Source organism: Odocoileus virginianus, unplaced genomic scaffold (genome assembly GCF_023699985.2).
Source record: "Odocoileus virginianus isolate 20LAN1187 ecotype Illinois unplaced genomic scaffold, Ovbor_1.2 Unplaced_Contig_14, whole genome shotgun sequence".
Taxonomy (NCBI): Eukaryota; Metazoa; Chordata; class Mammalia; order Artiodactyla; family Cervidae; genus Odocoileus; species Odocoileus virginianus.
Window position 1 is genome coordinate 196,726 of NW_027224331.1, and position 19,968 is coordinate 216,693.

General features: G+C 48.2%; 1 protein-coding gene and 1 non-coding gene across 2 annotated transcripts in view; both read left to right on the forward strand.

Moving 5' to 3' along the window:
• Positions 1 to 19,968, forward strand: part of PGBD5 (piggyBac transposable element derived 5) — a 96,622-nt gene that overhangs the window by 12,791 nt on the left and 63,863 nt on the right. The gene's annotated exons all lie outside the window — the stretch shown is intronic.
• TRNAG-UCC (transfer RNA glycine (anticodon UCC)) lies at positions 152 to 224 on the forward strand. Its single transcript has one exon. It is a non-coding gene; the product is annotated as a tRNA-Gly (tRNA).

Sequence of the window (19,968 nt, forward strand, 5' to 3'; positions counted from 1 at the left end):
CCCCTAGCTCCTCCTCTCCTTCTGCCTTTTCCTTCAATTTCTCCAGCTTTTTTCCCCCCTGTCACCCATATTCTCTGTCTTACCCTTAATTGGGCATGTGAGGTATCTTTCTATATTATTGGCCTTTTCAAAGAATTAGCTTTGAAGGAATTCCCTGGTGGTCCAGTGGTTAGGACTCTGTGCTTCCACTGCTGAGGGCCCAGGTTCGATCCCTGGTTGGGGAACTAAGATCCCAAATGCCGCACAGTGTGGGAAAAAAATAAATTAGCTTTTGAGTTGTCCCTGTTATTTTTTTAGTCTAAAAATTTACCTTTGTTATGACTTCTTTCTTTTAATTTATTGGACTGTCTTTTTATAATTGATTTAGGTGGTTTCTTCTCATTTAAAAAAATCTCTAGTGTTGAAGGCATTTGACACTAAAATCTCCTTAGAGTGTACTTTCTGGTGTATCCTGTAAGTTTTGGTATGAAATATTGTCTTTCTGTTGCTTTCAAGGTTTTTTTAAAGTTCTCCTTTTAATTTCTCTTTGATGTAAGTATATATTTCTTAATTTATTAGTAGTCAAGAGTTTTTGTTACTTGATCATTTAATTCTAATCTTATTGGATTGTGATCAAAGAACTGTCCTTTAAATCTTTAATTTGAAAGGTTTTCTTTCTTGCGAAATATCAAATTTTCCTGTAGAGTAGATATTCCCATGTGAAGAGCTACCTTTTTACCAGGTGCTTGCATTTTTAAGTCTTTATCTGCCGTGTTATTTGGTGCGTGTTTACTTAACACCTTTTATATCTCCCCACCAAACTGTGCCTTTAATAACACCTCTCTTCCTCTTGCTTTAAGTCCAGACTGTTTGCTATTAGTTTTGTCTTTCCTGCTTTCTCCTCCTTGGCACGTTGCCTGCTGTCTTCCTCGCCTGGTGTGTTCTTCCCAACCCCATCTGCCTGTGTTTCATGAACAGCATATAGGTGGACATATATTTTGACACAACATGATAGACTCTTCAGTTGGAGAAATCAATCTGTACACATTTCAGTCATGACAAAAAAGCATCACTTTAATTCCTTAAATATTATTCAGTCCACTTTTTTCTTTCTCTTGTTTGGTGTCTTGATCAAGCTGTTTGTTTTTTTATGCATTATGTATAGAAATTCTTTCCATTTTGGGGATAAGAGCTTTACTGAGGTAAATTCACAGGTCACACAATTTACCTGTTTTTATGTGTACAGTTTAGTGGAGCTTCATATATTCCCAATTTGTATAAATGGTCAGTTTTAGAACATTTGAATCATCCCCAAAGGAAACCTGGCCTTAGGCAACTACAAATTTACTTTCTGTCTCTGGGATTTGCCTATTCTAGAAATTGCATATAAATGAAATCATACAGTATGTGTGATTTGTGACTGGTTTCTTTCAGTTAGCATAGTGTTTCCAATGTTTACTCACCAGTTGATGATCCTATGCGCTGTTTTCACTCTCTTGCTATTATGTTGTTGTGCCATTATGTTCAGTTGCTCAGTCTTGCCTGACTCTTTGTGACCCAATGGACTGCAACTCACCAGGCTTCCCTGTCCTTCACTATCTCCTGGAGTATGCTCAAACTCATGTCCATTGAGTCAGTAGTGTCATCCAACCACCTCATCCTCTGTTACCACCTTCTACTCTTGCCCTCCGTCTTTCCACGTCTTTCCCAGCATCAGGATCTTTTCCAGTGAGTTGGCTTTTTGCATCAGGTGCCAAAGTATTGGAGTTTCAGCTTCAGCATCAGTCCTTTCCATTGAATATTCAGGGTTGATTTCCTTTAGGATTGACTGATTTGATTTCCTTGCTGTCTAAATGAAAGTGAAAGTCACTCAATTGTGTCTGACTCTTTGCAACCCCATGGACTGTAGTCTGCCATGCTCCTCTGTCCATGGAATTCTTAAGGCAAAAGTACTGAAGGTGGGTAGCCATTCCCTTTTCCAGGAAATCTTCTCAACCCAGGGCTTGAACCCAATCTCCGGCATTGCAGGCGAATTCTTTATCGTCTGAGCCACCAGGGAAGCCCTGCTGTCCAAGGAATTCTCCAGAGTCTTCTCAGCACCACAATTTGAAAGCATCAGTTCTTCAGTGCTCAGCCTTCTTTATGGTCCAACTCTCACATCCATACATGACTACTGGAAAAACCATAGCTTTGACTATATGGACCTTTGTCGGCAAAGTGATGTCTCTGCTTTTTAATATGCTGTCTAGGTTTGTCATAGCTTTCCTTCCAAGGAGCAAGCGTCTTTTAATTTCATGGCTGCAGTCACCATCCACAGTGATTTTGGAACCCAAGAAAATAAAGTCTGTCACTGTTTCCATTGTTTTCCCATCTATTTGCCATGAAGTGATGGGACCAGATGCCATGATCTTTGTTTTTGAATGTTGAGTTTTAAGCCAACTTTTTCACTCTCTTTCATGTTCATCAAGAGGCTCTTTAGTTCCTCTTGGCTTTCTGCCATTAGGGTGGTGTCATCTGCGTATCCTGGCAATCTTGATTGCAGCTTGTGCTTCATCTAGCCCAGCATTTCACATAATGTACTCTGATATAAGTTAAATAAGCAGAGTGACGATATATAGCCTTGACGCACTCCTTTCCCAATTTTGAACCAGTCCATTGTTCCATGTCCAGTTCTGTTGCTTCTTGACCTGCATACAGGTTTCTCAGGGGTCCAGTATTCTATCTCTTGCAGAATTTTCCACAGATTGTTTGATCCACACAGTCAAAGGCTTTAGTGTAGTCAGTGAAGCAGAAGTAGATATTTTTCTGGAATTCTCTTTGCTTTTTCTATGATCCAACGGATGTTGGCAATTTGATCTCTGGTTCCTCTGCCTTTTCTAAATCCAGCTTGTACATCTGGAAGTTCTCAGTTCATGTACTGTTGAAGCCTAGCTTGAAGGATTTTGAGCATTACCTTGCTAGCATGTGAAGTGAGATCAATTGTGGTAGTTTGCTATTATGAATAAAGCCAAAACCTTCATGTACAAGTTTTAGTGTGGACACAGTTTTCATTTTTCTTGGGTATGTCTCTAGGAGTGGAATTGCTGGGTCGCATGATAACTCTCTGTTTAGCTTTGTGAGGAACTGACAAAATGTTTTACAAGGTGGGTACCTGTTAACAATGTATGTGAGTTTCAATTTCTCCACATTCTCATCAGCATTTGTTTTTTTGGTTTTTGATTGTAGCCATGCTAATGAATGGGAAGTGGTATTTCATTGTGGTTTTGATTTGCATTTCCCTGATGATTGGTGATGTTGAGCATCTTTTCATGTGCTTACTGCTGTTTATACATTTGTGTGTTGGAGAAATGTTTGTTCACGTTTTTTGCCCATTTTGTCCAAATGGCTAAACATTTGCCTGAGGCAAGGTTGAAGCCAATTGTAGAATGAACTTCTAGGATAAAGATTCAGTCTGAAGTTTTGTTTTTTAAAACAAAGCATTTATATTTTGTTAAAAATTTCAGGTGTCAAGATACTGGAGGTTGATAGTGTAGTACAGGAATAGTAATTTTATATTCTGTCGGCGGCTCTCCTGTACCTGAAGCTGTGCCCCTGATCACTTGTGGAATGAAAGATGTTTGCTTCCTGTTGAGCTGGGGAGGTGGCAGAGTGGCTGTGTCTCCAGCGCAGGGGCTTATGTCATGACAGTGCACCTTCCTTCCTTGTAGTAATAGTGGCTCTTGAAGGTAAAGACATGCTACCTTCTGTTCCATCTCCTGGACTTAAGGACTTGGTCAGTCAGGAGATGATGCGATGTCATTGACAAAACCTTGTGAGCTAATCTCTTGGTTTGCTGCTTACAGGTATTCTCTTGAGTATTTTTTAGGAGTAAACTTCAGATTTTGCCTCACTTGTAATTTTTACTTCTATTATTTCTGACTGTAGTTGCTACTACTTCCAGCAGTCACTGGAGGAAAAACTAGGAATTTGGCAGTGGACCAGTGTGTTTTTTTTTATGATAAGAAAATAATTTCTTAATTTCTGTCTGCACTTCAGATTTTGATATGTGAGGATGGATGTGAGCATGGATTTTTGGCATCTTCATGAAGAAATGATTTATATCATGAAAGGAACACTTGCCGTACATAAATACAGGGGAAAAAGTCTCGAGTATCATATTTTCCAGGAGGAACTTTACAACTGGGATTCATAGTTTGGGATTCAACAGTTCTTTATCTTCTCTTAATAACTACTCAAAATGGTAGTTACCCCATGGTAATCATTTCACAGCCACTTTGAGTGTAGCATTAGTTTCCATAGACTTAAAACTGCAAGAAATTGTACTCTTAAATGGCATTGTTGTAAGGTAATTTTAAAACTTGGCTGATAGAAACAAAATTTTTCTGTACCACTTTCTTTTCTTAGTACTGTATAATTTTTAATAGACTGAAAGTGATTTATTGTGGATGTTGTCATGAAAGATTGTGGAATGTTTAATTAAGGATTGTTCCTGAATTTTTAAGCTGGCAGAGTTCACTTTGTGATTTTAATAGATCTTCATTAGGTGAGAAATTCCCAAATAAGAGTTTTTCTTGGAATATTCATAGCCTGAATGAAATTGAATGATTATAAAATTACATTAAATTCTTAAGGGCTGTTTGCTTTAGTCTTATGAAAGCTAATGCATGAAACAATTCTACAAAGATTATGATATAATCCAAATTTTTTCTGCCTTCCATTATTACTTCAACTTTATGAGTATTAGTTCTAAAGGATAAAAATTTTTTTCTAAGTTATCAAGACTACATACTTGTAATATCTGTGTTAACTGTCATTCTGTTCCTTGATTTAAGTATTTGAAAGCTCTTAATCTAACTACATTTTGATTATAAAATTGTCAGCCATTCTGATCTTTAATTATTACAACACTTTACTCTTGTACTAATAATTTACATTTATACTTGAACTTATAGAATTTCACTATAGAAGTCACATAAGTTTATATTTTCAATCTGAGTTACATCTAGAATGCTTAGTTGTAGTGAAAGTGACTCAGACATTAATAACAGATCTGAATTGCATGGCCTGTGCATGCGACTGAGATGATTACACTGCTTAGGCTTGATGAGAATCTACACAACTAAATGACATTGACCACTCATTACTTCTGAGGTGTCATAAATGACACTGAAGCAGGCATCAGCCTTCAGCCTTGCCAAGGCCAAGACCATTTAGCTCATTCGTCATCGGTTTTCTCTCTTTTTCACTTCGTGGAATCTTGGTTCTGGTCCAGCTGTTGTTAGAACTTTTCCTTCCTTGTGTTTCTCTGCTGTGGTATGTGGCGCCCGGCGGTATTTGCTCTGAATTCTTACCTTCAAAGCGCTTTTATTTTATCTCAGTAGCTGAGGAGCGTCTGTGTTGATGCCTGGGGAACTGTGTTCAAGTCCTGTGGCACCCAGACGCTGTCTCACCATTCAGGCTGCTCTGACGTTATGGCCTGTGTCCGTCTCCATCTTCTGTTTCCTTTGTAGGCACGAGTTTGTTCTGCCCAGAGCATACTCTTTTTTTCTTTTTCTTTATCCTTAGATTCAGAAGCTTTGGTAGCATGTGGCTCTTGTCCTGTGACTTATGTCCAGGGCTGGGTGCCCTATACTGCCTGTCCTTCACCTGTCCTTTTCTCTCTCCCGCTGTCTTAGGATGCAGCTTGGAAGTCTTACAGCTTGTCCACTATGCTCTTCATTCCTTCCTACTTATGGTCTCTGCTTTATTTCTTGGGCCTGATCTTCTGAATCGGTGACTTGAGAATGATTCAAGGATTATCTGTGACCACCTCCTTCTCTTTGATGAGTTATTTAGTTGGGAATCTTGTTTTATTGGGAATCTTTTTTCTCCCCTGAGTGTGTTGCTGTTGCATCTCATTGAGGGCTGTTATTACCATTTTAATTAAAATCCGAGTTGGCGTCCGCATCTTCCAGCGGCTCTGTCTCCCTGGGTGAGTCTCCTGTTTCTTCTGAGCCTCTGCACTCCCTGAGCTGAGACCCTTGGAAGGGGGTTGCCTTCCTCTGTGGGCTGTGGGCCTGGGCGTGTGGAGCCCCTGAGGAGCCGGCAGCCCCCCTGTGTCCACAGCTGGGACCCGTAGGGTCTCCCAGGTGTTCCCTCCGGCTCGGGGCGGGCAGCGTGACCTGCCCTCCAGCTGTCTCTCTGCCTCTGGAGGCTGGAATCGCGATGAGCCACGGGCACGGCTGAGCTTCCTCCTGGCTGCACAGACGTCCTCAGGCCTCCTGTACCTGGGACTCTGCGATGGTCTGTGCAGCTTCTTGAGAAAGAAAAAGGAGGAGGCAGGCCCGCCCCCACCAGGAGCCTGTGGCTCTCCGTGAAGGAGAGGCGAGTGGGGACAGGTAGGGCAGAGTTGGAGTTACAGCGTCTCCTTTCAAAGAGAAACGTGGAAGGCTATCTCAAGGAAAAGAGTGAAAGTTCCCTGGGTAGCATTTAAATTATTTTCTTACACGCTTGGATAAGTATTGTTTTCCGCACTGTACAGATGAAACTGGCTTTGGGAGTTTAAGTTACTTACCCCACAAGCAGCAGTGCTGGAAGCAGGGTTTCGCTTGCCATTCGGTCTCTTTCCCCGAGAACAGGCCTGGCCTGCAGTGAGCACGCAGTGGAGTATCGGCTCTTCCTGTCCTACACCACGCTGCGTCCTCACAGTTACAAACCTGTGGGTGCTTTGGGGGAAACAGTGGAGAGGTGAGTGGCTTTCCCATGAGCTACATGTTCAGAGCTTCCATTCCTCAAACTTTCTCACAGGAACTTGGTCTGGCAGTCGCTTGGATGAAGATAAGACACCATTATGGGGAGGAGTCTCCCTGAAGAACATCATAAATGTTGTTCTTGCTGGCATAAAAGGCTTTTAGTTTTGGACTTTTAGGATAGCTTAAAATTATTTTGACCTATTTTCCATACTTTCTACGTGGAGATTAAAAGATCAGCTCCTCAGAGTCAAGAGGAGGCGGCCACGGTTTTCTGGTCCTGGTTTTCTTGGGTTCAGTGACTTTCAGCCAACCTGTGAGTCAGCATCTGTCATGTGGCTTTTCAGATGCCTAAGCAGTTTCTGGTTTAATGTTGGTTGAAGTTTGGAAGTGTAAAGAATTTTTGAATCAAAATTCCCAAGTTTGCTTTGAGTCCGGCCAAATTTTTGAATTCTCAGACTTCCCGCCTCCAGTAATTCACTTGGCAACCTAAATTAATCTGAGCCTCAGTTTTCTAACCTGTGAAATGGAGACAGTAGATCCTTAGAGCCTCGGGGGAAGGACAATATGTTTGTAAAGGATCTGCGTCTCACCTGTAGCAAGTCCTCTGACAGTGTTACTCCCTCCTACCCTCAGCCTCTGTCCCCCAAACCCTTCCCGGGCCTTTCTTAAGGACAAAGAGGAGAAATGCTGGGCTACGTGGGCAGCTTCTGTGGGCCCCCCAGGCTCACTTCCTCTGGGGCGACTACTCATGTGTGCACGTGGACGTTAGTGTCACTTAGAATCAGTTCACCTGACTATTGCGCACGAGAAGTGTGATTGTGGAATATATTTAGGAAAATATGGCACAACCATTTCTTTTTTCAGCAAAGACTGGGAATGTCTGAGGATTCGGAGGTTTTGGCTGAACCCAGAGGCAGACACCCCCACCTCCATCGCTCCTAACAAGCGCTCTGGTAGCAGGGGTCCTGCTCTCTCACAATTCCTGTTCTTGGTTCCTTCTTCCCCAGCCCCCTCTCTATCATGCTCCTCCCAGGTTGCCTCTCCTGCCTCAAGGTGTTAGCACCACTTGCTGCCTGGACACTGCTGCGTGAGCAGCGGGGATGACGCCAGCTCAGCTCTGTGGGTGCCACCCAGGAGCCCGTGCAGCTGGGGGGACAGGCGCTGGCCGGAGGGAGCGAGTGCGGCCAGGCACCTCTCGTTCAGACACCGGGCCGCAGAAACCCTGCAGCAGAAGGTGAGGAGGCATGAAACCTGCTCACATACGCTGGCCTGTTTTCAGTGCTTCTTTAACCCTCAGGAAGTCAGGCGAGAGGGAAAACTTTTAACTTTTCCTTCTGGGTCTGGCTGTCGTCTCCACGTTCAGAAGGAAAATACCCTGTGCTGAATCCGGGCGGCTCCCTGGCGTGACTGTGGCAGCCCCCGGCTCCTCGGAGCCTCTCCCACCCCCACGGCCCCTCTCTGCCCTTGATCTTGGCCTGTGGAGGATCTGCTGCTCTTCCTTCTCTCCCCAGGTCGGGGGCACTGGGGTCCTGCACGTGACCAGCCGGGAGTCCCCGGTGGGAAGAGCCACCTCAGTGCTGGCAAGCCATCACTCAGCTCCTACTGCATACTCAGGACCTGTGTGTTCTCATACCCGCAGGCTGTGAGCCGGCCCGTGTCTCGTGGGCTTGCCTGCACCCCACAGTGGGGGAGGGCTCGAGCCGAGGGGGCCCTGTGACCCGGGGGCCTAGGCCGGCATCCTTTGCTCACAGCACACAGCCTCCCCGAAGGTGGATGTGGCATGTTCCTGCCCAGCAGTCTGAATGGGGCCGCCTGTGCTGGTAAATGTTAGGTGTCAGGTGGGAGGGCCAGAGTGAGTGCTGAAGGGGGCAGTATGCTTCCCAGCTGACTGCGGCCAACACACGCCTCGCAGGTGGTGATGGAACCGCCTGGCTTCCATGTCTGCAGGACCCCAGCCTGATCACTTGGTAGCCAAGGGACCCCTCCACGTATGCACTGGAGGCCCTCAGCCTGCCTGGCGTGTACAACGTTTGGAAGGCCCCTTCCATGGTGCCTTGTGTGTACAGGGTACCGGGAAGTGTTGGCCCTTTTCCTGCTCCTGGTCTCCTGTGGCCATGCGATGGATGATGAAGTAAGCAAGTGTTGATTGAGCACATTTCTGCCTCAGTCACTGTTGTAGGCTCTTTGGAATTCATCAGTGAACAAGCCAGATTCCTGTCTGTGTGAGATACACATTCTTGAGGGGGATGCAGAGAGTTAGCAATAATCAGGACAAATATATAGCATGCTAGAATGAAGGCATTGGGAAAGATAGAGTGGACAGGATTAAGCGACTTGGGGGTGCTGGAGAGGGGCAGGGGTCTGCTGCACAGGGTGGAAAAGAAAGGCCCCATTGAGAAGTTGAGCTTGGGAAGGGGTGAGGCAGAGGGATACCCTGCCCGTGGAGGAGGGGAGTGGCCAGTGTAAGGCCCAAGGTTGAAGTGTGCCTGCAGGCGAGGAGGCCCGGGGTCTGAGAGCAAGTTGGGGGACGGTTCCAGAGGGAGGGAGTGGAGGGGGATCACAGGGGGACTCACTGGCCTTCACAGGGACACGGCTCTAACGGTGAGTGAGACCAGGAGCCTTTGGGGTGTTTTTAGCCGAGTAGCCTGGCCCAGCATTACTTTCACAGAGATGCTCTGGGGCAGGTGTAGGATCGGGCCGTGTGGAACCTGACAAGAGTTGGTGGAGGCATGGAGGCCGTGCGCTATTCAGATTCTGGATGTGTCTGGAAGTTAGAACCGGCTTTGTGTCGTGGTGGATTGAATGATCTGACCTTGGAGGCTGAGTGTTGGAGGACTCGCCAGCACTGTTGACAGAAGAAGGATCATTCCCCCAAACTTGCCTTGGCGCTGGTGCAGCTGCCGTAAGCAGGGTCTTCTGGTATCCTTCAGTCGTGTCCTCTCTGCCTTCCGTGGGTCATCGTTAATGCTGTTGTTACTGGCGATGGCATTCATAACAGCCATCTGAGGATCAGAGTACAAGGCCTGGTGTACGTTGGCTGTTGTGGGTGAGTTTCCAGGTGTCAAGGAGGTGGACTTAACCGTTTCCTCTATTAGATGAGCCATGTGTCAGCATCGCTGGGCCCATGGGAGGGACCAGAGTGAGGGATTCTCTCTGCTGGGGCCCCATCCTGAGAAGACTGGCCCCCCAGGCATCCCCCGCAGGACCCCCTGCTCTCTGAGTAGTTGGCACATGAGAACATGCTGAGTGGGCATCAGCAAAGCTGGGAGGGCTCTCCACTCGGAGGAGACTTGCCAGACAGAACACAGGAGGTCAATTCAACTTGAATTTCAGATAAATAGTTGTTCATTTTTTAGTGGCAGTTTGCCCCAACTATTGCATGGGCCATACTTGTAGGAAAAAATTACTGTGTTTTATCTGAAATTCAAAGTGAACTAGGCATCCTGTATTTAAATTTGCTAAATCTGTCTACCCTCTCTTGGTGTGTCCTTGCTAACTAGTGAAGTGCACCTTCATAACCTGTCAGGGTTGCCAAGTAACAGACTTGACTTTGGAAGAGGCATTTAATTTTGTGGGGAGAAGGTTCTGTGTGTTCTTTCCCCATCGTCTAGCAGAGAATCAGGCCTCATGTCAAGCTTTCATCAGAGCCCTGTGCAGCCTGCCCTTCCTCTTCTGTTGCAGCGGATTGGTGCCAGGGGACTCCCTGGTGGGCCACTGCTGGGGGTAAACCCTCCTGGATGAGGCTGTGCTCAGGACTGAGGCACAAGGTCTTCGGCCCCAGGAAATGCAGGACTGGGAGTCCTGGGAGTGGAGTTGGGTGCTGGGGCAAAGGTCGTAGGCTGGCTCTGCCCTCTGAGGGCTTATGGTCTGTTCTCCAGGGAGACGTCTGATTCCAGTCCTGTCCTGAGCTCCTGCTCTGCTAGGGCCCCCCTCCCTCTGTTATGGGCTGATTATATTCCCTCCCAAAGATTCTAGTTGAAGTCCTAGTGCCTCAGAATGTGACTGTATTCAGAGATAGAGTCTTTTAAAAAGTGATTTCATTCAAGTGAGATCGTTAGGCTGGGCCCTCATCCAGTGTAACTGGCGCTTCTGGGAAGAGATCAGAACGCAGAGGGAGGCTCCATGGGGACACAGGGGCAAGGCTGCCGGGGGCCAAGGAGAGAGGCCTCGGGAGAAACCCCCCTGCGGCACCTTGACCTTGGACTTTTAGCTCCTACAACTGAAAGACAGTAAATTCCTGCTGTGGAAGGCTCTTGGGCTGTGTTACTTTGTCTTGTTCGTTTGACCAGATCATCAGCAAGGAGGCATGAAAGGCAGATGAGAAAGCAAGGCAGGGAGGTTGTGCTCCCAGGGCTGAGATGCGGTGTCTCACTGTGTCCACCCAGCTCTCTGCCAGCTGGAACTGTGCTTGGGGCCTGGGGAGGCCCTGGGACCAGATGTGCCCTTTCCGGCGTGAAGGTGACCGTGGGAAACAGGGACTCCCTCTCTAGAGCAGCCCTGGCCTCGGGAGGGCTTCTGGGCAAGCACTGGTTTCTGAAGAGGAGCCCAGTCCCCGGGCTGCCCCAGGACCAGCTGTGCTGTCCCGTGCTCACAGCCTTACAGCTGGACCCTTCCTGACAGTGTCTGTGGTTTAGCTCTGCAGAAGACAGGTCACGTAAGGAAAGTATCACCCAGCTCTGAAGCCAGGAGAGCTTCTCTGCGTGTCTTAGTTGTCACTTACTCTGTAGCACATTAACGGAGAAGCCACGGCTCCACTGAGTTCTGTGTGTGCATGTACCCATGTGTTCTGGAGGAGGTTTTGAAAGAATATTCTCTTAGAGCTATTTTTATGGCAGTGACATCTCTGGGTAATTAAAATTATTTTTAAATCATTATTCTCAGAAATGAATCTGGTAAATATTCTTTAATCCCCTGTTGCTTAGTTTGCCATTTGAGGATTCATCTTCTTTTGTAAAAATGTCACTTCCAATGTAAAAACCTAAGAATTTGAAGCCTGGATTAATTTGAGGGGAGTAAGAGCAGAACTTCGTTGTAAACGATTGGTTTTGTTTTGCTTTAGAACTTCACATTGTAAATTTTTAACTTTTTCATGTAAATGCAGTTGGCAAGTTTTTGCTTAGATTCCACAGTTAGGAAAACAGTGTCCTGACCTGAAATGGGACAAGTTAGCCTGTGAGGTTAGTAACTTGAAAGCTGAGCTTCCTCTCCTTCCCTACAGTTTCCAGAGCTGGGATGGGCTGAAGGTTTTGGGTGAGTGCACTGGTGTGTACGGGTAGCTGTAGATCTCAGGAAAGTATCTGTTCCCGGCTCCTGGAGTTGGGCTCCAGAGAGCTGACGATCTGGTCTAAACCAAATGGAGCTCCGTCTTTGTGGCAGCAGTGTGCCTCTCAGGTGTCCTCTTAGGAAGGAACCCAAGGTTTGGCTCCAAACCTCTGTGGCCCACAGGTGCATCACGTTTCACGGCAGCCTTCTGATTTTAAAACTTGAATGACGGCTTTATACGTAGTACCTTATTAATGCTTACACTAACCCTCTGGCCCTCACATAACCCCACAGGTGGGCTCTCTCCTAGTTTAAAAGGTGGAGGGCCAGGCGCATGCAGGGCCTTCCTATGATGCCCCTCAGCGGTGCTGACCTCAGCATCCACGGGGCTTCCTGGAGTCCGTATGGAAGTTACCAGTCCAAGAGGAACGGGGCAAGTGTGGGGTCTGTTTGTGCTCCTGGGGGTGCCCCAAGCCTGCCCCTGCTGTGAAGTCAAGCAGCACCCCAAGGCAGACACAGGCCTGCACGTTGCTAGGATAGAGGGCCGCCGGGGTGGGTGGGAGATCAGGGGACTGGGAGAAGGGAGGCGAGGGGACGGGAGGGTGCGGAGAGCAGAGCTGCTTGGGGAGGGGCAGTGAACGGGAGGGAGGCTCAGAGGGAGAGGCCCGTGGGCAGAAGACGGGGAGGGCAGAAGGAATGGCGCAGAGGAGCTCCTGCCCCCTTGCTAAGAAAAACGCTGCTGAATGCAGGGGAGGGCAGGGTTGGGCTTGGGCCTGTGGAAGTTTTAAGGCAAACCACAGTGGAGCTGGTGAGGGCGATTGACCTGCCCTGTTTTACAGACAGAAAGGGCATTTTACCTCTGTGCTTAGGAATAGTCCTGATCAAGGCGTGGGTAGTCTCCAGGGAGATAAAATTTAATAGCATGTTTTGTTGAAAACCTGGGTGAAGGATGTGGGCTGGTTCTCTTGGGAGCCATATGTAGGATCTGAATAAGAGAAGTCAGGGATTATGGAGGAGCCACAGCCCAGCTGGGGAGACTGAATGAGTGAGAGAGAAAGGAGGCTAGAAGCCTGGGGCTCTGGGCGCCGGCCAGGGTGGGAGCCCACGGCTGGGGGCAGCACACCTGGGTCTCTAAGCTGAGCGGACTGGGGGGCCCCTAGAGGGATGCTCCTCTTCTCTGAGCTCTGTTCCCAGTCTGTGGCGGATGCTGGACAGTCTGTGCCTGTGACCAGACCCTCCTGTGCCCCCTAAGAACCTCGCGAGCCGCCTCCTCCTCTGTGACATTGCCCTTCAGGGCTCCTGTGAGTGCAAGTGACAGAACTCTGAGTGCTTTCTAACTGACTTTGGAGGGGAAAGAGCTGCCTGGAATTAAACAACGCTTGAAGTTTGAAGTTGAAATAGGCTCAGCTGGCACTGTGTCGTCAGAGCCTCCCGCCTCGTTGGCTGGGCTGCTCCCACCCTGAGGTTGGGGTGTGGGCAGAGGTGGGAGCCTGCAGGGCTTGCTCTTCGGGGCTGATCCCCGTGGACACCTGCCCTGCCCCACAGCCTGTCTCGGGGCAGAGCCTGCGGAGTGGGGGTTTGATCAGGTGCCTACGACCTAGTCCAGGGTTTACGTTCCTTCCTGAGTCCTCTCCTCCCTACACTTTGGCAGCAGTCAGCAGACGCCCCAGGAATAGTTTTTTCTACTGATGTGGTTATTTCTAGTGATGCCTTGAGCCCTTTGGTGGGAGACCCCGGCAGTTGTAAGTGGCACTTGCCTTCTCCCTGCTTTCAGGACCCAGGGCGTGTGAGGGGAGGCAGGATGCCATTGCAGAAACGGCTTTGATGTTGCTGCAAATGGGATTCTCTTTGCTCAAAATAGTCATCTGTTGGTTGACTCTCCGGGGCCAGCTGGGGCCCCACCACATGTTCCCAGGTTCCTGTGAAATGCAGCTGACTTGCGTACAGCCAAGGGCAGAGGAGCTGTTGCCTGTGCTGGGCCCAGAGTTGGGTGTTGAGCATTTGTTGTATTAGAAATAAGTGGGGATCCCTCATTTTACAGATAAGAGCTCAGAGGCTCAGGGAGGTTAAGCTTCGGGTGAGGAGCTGGGTTTGGCCATGCAGTTCCCTGCAGGGCAGTGTGTGGGTGTGCCCTAACCACCTGGGAGGCCACTCGCGGTGGCCTGAAGCAGGGTCTGTTGCTCACACTGGGGACTCCCAAGTGCCAGCTTGCAAACCACTGCTGGTCGGAGGGGAAGTTACCATTGGTCCACAGTGTACAGAGGAAGAATCTACAGGGTCATAATTTCTTGAAGCTAATGCGTCCTTGATTGAGAGTTTATTCTTTGTCCTTTTTCTTTAAAGTTAAGATGGTTGAGGTTTTGTGTTTTTTTTTTTTTTTCTTTTTGAGGGGAGAGGGAGCTTATGGCAAAATAAACTTTCAGACTCTATAAGTACCCTCCTGTTTTTCAAATTGTTGTTGATGTGTATGAAATTGAAAAGCCTGTGGGCAGCTGTCCTAGAATCTGGACCAGATCGCCCACCTGCTCCCAGTGGCCGGCGTTTGCCTCCTGCCCCCACTTCTGCACTGAGGCCTGGGGAGGGCCAGCTGCTCCTATGTACTCAGCACTGTGGGAGCTCACCCAGGCACTTTAAAAGAGAAAATTCAAAGCAGGTGAGATTTTCATCTGGGCTTGAGATCTGGGAATGAAGCTTCACAGTCCCAGGAAGCATCAATCCTGCATTTTCCTGTGAAAAGTTCATTTCATCTTCTGCTGCTTTCTAACCACATCATTAAATGAGCAAATGCCCAGCAGGACACCTGTGTCTAGCTCCCTGAAACCTCTTCCCTGAGGCTGCTGCGGAGCCTGGAAGAAAAAGGCCTGTCATTCGTGACTTCGTTTTGTCTAATAGTTTAATGAGATCACTGCCAGGCATTTGGGGCTGCTTAATAATTGTAAAGCCTGTTCTATTTATTGTCAATTAGAAATGGTGAGGATGAGGTTTGTTTCTTTTGGAAATAGCACAGTCTCTTAATTTCCCCCACAGATACTGCAGGAGCTGTGTTTTATGGATGACCAAATACTGTTCTTTGTCCTCTGAGCATCACACAGTTTGGTCCTGGTACAAGGCAAAAAGCATGTTGTGATTTAGCCCGTCAGGTGTCGATGATGGGGAGGAGTTGGTGTTACATTTGTGTAGCATGTTATACTTTTTACTGATACCAGCATCATATGTCAGTTACCCCATAGTATGTACCATTTTATAATGCTGCCATCTGAGAAGTTCTTTATCTGTAAGATGTCTGTCACATAGGGAAGGAGAAAGCAATCATATTTTTTCCTGGGGAAGAAAGGAAGGGGCAAAATTGGAAAATTACTAAACTGTAGTACCATGTGCAGTTTCTGAATCCTTCTCAAATGTTTTGATGACTAAGTATGTGAGTCTGGATCCTGTCTTGGACCCTCACTTTGAGCTGTGGTAATGAACCGCTTTCTGCTCTGTCCTGTCAGTGACTTTGGCAGGTTGGCAGCAGCTCCACTCTCGCCCCCAGTTACACACTTGGGCAGACTCCATCCTCAGTGATGGTGTGCCCCGGGCTTTCCTGATGGATGAGCCCAGTCCCTGACCTGTCAGCATGAAATGGGGTGGAGAGACGGGTCCTGAGCCCTGCTTCCAGGCCCCGACGAGCAGGCCCCTGGTGACTGAGCTGTGAGCAAGCCCAGCTTCCTGAGTGCAGGGAGGGTGGACAGCCTAGGAACATGCCCACAGTTCTGATGCTGAGCCTCTCTGGGTGGGACACCCAGCCTCAGGCTAGATGGCCCTCCCCTGTCAGAGACCACAGGCAGAGACAGCCAGGAGTGCCACTCGCTAACAAATGTAGGTTGATGTCATTTGCTGCAGAGAGAGAGCGAAAGAGAGTGAGAGGAGGACGAGGCACTGGGAGGGCTCAGCACGGGGTCTGGGCTTCCGCTGGGTGACTCTAAGACGGATTTAGGACACCACCCTGTGGCCAGTTCTGAACTAGGGGATGTCCAAACGCATTAGTGATAGGGCATCTTGGTCACCTTTTTGTAGAAGGTGGAAGATTATCGTAGGCTGGGTTGGCAGCATAAAGCAACGGTGGCCACCCTGATGGATGGAGCCAGGGACATTCAGTTATTTATGGTGCAGATGGTCTGTCTGCCTGTCCCACTTGCCTGTTCTGGGGCCTTGTTTATGTTCAGTTGAAAATATCCCAGCCTGGCAGACATTGTGAACTCCAGGGCTGTGCTTGATTTTTTGCAGCAACACCTCCCCTGGAAGCCACTATCATTGTTTATAAAAGAGGTTGGTGATACCTTCTTGCCCAGGTAAGCTCACTTTAGGACACAATAGTATTCTCCACATCACATCACCTGGGAATTCTAAGTAATATAAGTCGAGTTGGTGTTAACCAATTGACACAAGACCACACTTTGTCTTTCCCAGGTGATGTGATGTGGAGAATACTACTGTGTCCCAAAGTGAGCTTACCTGGGCAGGAAGTTATCACCAACCTCTTTTATAAACAAGGATAATGGGTTCCGGGGGCGGGGGGTTGCTGCAAAAAATCAAGCACAGCCCTGGAGTTCACAATGACTGCCAGGCTGGGATATTTTCAACTGAACATAACCATTTATTAGTTGGGTTTTTCAGTCCTCCTTCTATGTTATGGAGTCAGTAAAACCTTTTTCAGGGCTTGAGCATTTCCACAGCCCTTCTGAAGGTGCTGTGTCTGCAGTGCCCAAGGAAGGAAGCGGCCCACTTGTCGGCCTGCAGAGATGTGGGACACCTGAGCTTGCAGATCCATAGATGGGGTGTGGGGAGTCCTTGAACCCTGCACATTTTATGGAACATTTTAGGTATAAGTGTGCATGTGTATATTGATGAGGAGAATTTTCATCACTCTTGTAGAATCTCCAAGGGATACGCACTGCAGCAGAAAGCCTGCCTGAAGCCCTGGAACTGTGGAGCTTTCAGTACCGATGTGTGGGGAGGATCCCAGCTGGAGGACCAGGCCCCCGCGGCCGCGCTCCCTGCAGTGTGCCCGTTCCTCGGGCCCGTGTTCTCCGGGTCTCCCTTGGTGGTGGGGTGAACAGGACGCCTGGCCTGAGGTGCCCCTGCTCCATCTGCTCCAATCTCCAGCCGGGACTCTTGTTCCCACTTGGGAACCTGACTCACTGACGCTCGGGGGGAAGCTGCAGCTCCTCCCTGCCCTTCCCTGGGTGGGGAAGGCTGCCACCCTGCACATAGGTAGCCCCAGGACTGTTTCTGAAGAAGAGTCAGCAGATCTCAGTGCTGTTATAAGTGACTTTGGCATTCTCTTTTCAAGGACCTGTTCTGCACTGTGAGTCTCATTCCTGAGGCGCCTGCTGGGGGATTGGTCTGGTGACATGTGGGGACTTTTTTCTGTCTTTTCGTTGCTGCCTGTGGTCTGTCAGCTCCCGTCTCAGAGACTCCTTGGGGAACGTCTGTCACCCCCAGAGAATGCAGCGCACGTGTGTTCCCTGAACTTGGTCACTGCAACTTAAGTCACCTAAACTCCCAAACCTGAATCAGTCCTCTTTGGGGAAATGTTTGGTCTTTTGCCATCATTTTAGCCTTCAGGTAGAGGTGATTCATGGGGCAGAAGAGCCCTGTGTCCTGTCTGCTCCCTAACCCATGGCCTGGCGCCTCCCAGGCTGGGCACCGCCCAGGAGCTGGCTGAAAGGCAGGTCCAGACCCCGGACCCGCAGTGTGGCATGTGCCTGAGGTGTGTAGCATGTTCAAGCTTAGTGGCTGTTCTGTACACATTTCTGTACTCAGTGAAGGAGACCCATCTGAGAAGCAGAGGAACTTGGGGAAGTAAGCACTGCTGTCCGGAATGTCTCCTGGCACTGCTTCAAGATCAGAGAGCGGATATGAAGTAAATGGAGAGCATCTGTCGTCTGCTCCACTTCAGGCTGCGGGTGAGGGAAACTGTAACACTATGAGGTGCCCAGGATCATGCAGGGGCCAGGTCCCATGTGACCTCAGCTTCTTATAAACATGGCTTTCCCCTCCTCCTTTCTGCCTGTTAAAAGACATTTAAGAAAGATCTGGTAGGATCTTTATGTCTAATGTTAATGCTAGTGACTTCTTTCCCTTCCTGAGCATTTTGAAACATTTTACTTTTTATCAAGACACAAAGGTCTTGACCCAAAGCAGTGAAGTCTGATGATGGAATTTCAAGATTTTCCTCAAGTGAGAGATTTTTCATTGTAATAAAGAGAAGAGCTGTGAGTTCCAGGCCCACAGGTTACCCGCTGTGAGCACTTACTCTGCACTGAACAGGCTATGCTGGTGATGGCCGGTGGAGCTGTGGCTGCTGGGATCTAGCATCCCAACCTCACGAAGTTGGTTCATTCATTTGCTGTCTTGAGGATCACAAGATGACAAGCCATCCAAATTTGCATGAGACTGAGGGGTTTCCAGGACTTTTTAGCACTAAAACTAGGACAATTCTGGGGAAACTGGACAGTTCGTCGTCAGAGGAGATGAGTCTGTTTTGAAAGCACATGCAGGATGGTAAGCACTCTTTAAATGCTAGATGCTGACATTGCTTCGCTGCAAGGATGCTGGCCCTGTGTTTAAACTTCTCTGACTGGAATGAGGGGGGAGCTTTGCGGCCAGTTGTCCTGTGCCCCTTACCATCTCTTGAGAGACCCACGTTCGTGAGTTTGAGGGCAACACAGAGCCAGTGTCCAGTACTGGTCTGCCTTTGAAGGGGCTGAACTCTGGATGTTTGCAAGCTCACTGCTCAGAGCCTGGCAGCGTGCATGCTCCTGGCCATTAGCTGGCTTTACCTGGCTTTTTCCTCCGTTTTTGGCTTCCCAGATGAAACACGTTTCTGTGGGAGGCACCAGGCGTGGTTGTGCCTTGGGGATCAAAGGCCATATGGGCTGCCTGGGTGAGCAGTGGTGGGAGCAGAAACCCAGGCGTGAGGACAGCAAGGTTATGATGGCAGCTGAGGCTCAGTCCCTGTAGTTTTAGGAACAAGCAGCCGTGGTGATGGGACCTGGGAAAATGGGGGCATTCTTGTCCATCCAGGCAAAAATACTTTCATGTCCAGTCAAGCTGCTGGAAATCTTCTTGACTTAGAAGAAACCAGTTTGCTGTGTGGACAGGAACGTTCCTGATTTGGGGGTAAATACTTTTTGGAAAGAGGATCTGGGAAATGCAAGTGACAGCTGGAGAAACATTGAATCATGCAACCATTTATATTCAGTTTGAGATTATTATTGAATATCATATTAATGAAACAAGAAAACAAAGCAATCAAAGAGGGAACAGGTGTTAGTACTCTTGATATTTTGACTGAATGATTTGGTGAGATGCAGGTTTCACAAGAGGTGTGGGAGACTGGGAGGAGAGGGGTTTGAGGGATGTATATTTTGGAAACTAGGCTTAGTGCAGTGAGACTGTGTGTAGGGTTTCTGAGGAGAGAAGGACTGGGTTCATATCCGCCCTCTGGCATGTAGGGCTGGAGTCCTGGGCCAAGTGTAAACCCTCCTGCTAGCGCTTTCCATCTGCTGAGCACCCACCGTGTGCTGGGCACTCTGCTAGAAAATTGCCATATGTGCCCTCAATTCAGCTTCACAAAAGTGGGAGGCAGCTTTATTATCCATGTTTTACAAATAAAGAAATGGAAAGGGAGAGGCTATAAGTGACTCATGCAAGGTTACCTAGGATCTTCGCTCAGGGTCTCAGGTCCTCTGGACTCTCCCATTGTGCTGTGGAGCTGGTTCACCTGTTCCCTCACTGCAAAAAATGGGCCTTCTTGTGGTTATAGGAAATAGTGTTTCATGTCCTAACACACGTCTCTGTACCCAGAAGTGCTTCCCTATCTTCCTTCCTCGTTTTAGTGCTTAGTCGTTGCTCTGAAGAGCTGTTGGCAGAAATAGCAGTGCTAGTCCAGAGCCTGGCTGACTCTTTAGGCATCCAGGCTTACTCACTCTTCCCTATTCTGGTTAAAGGA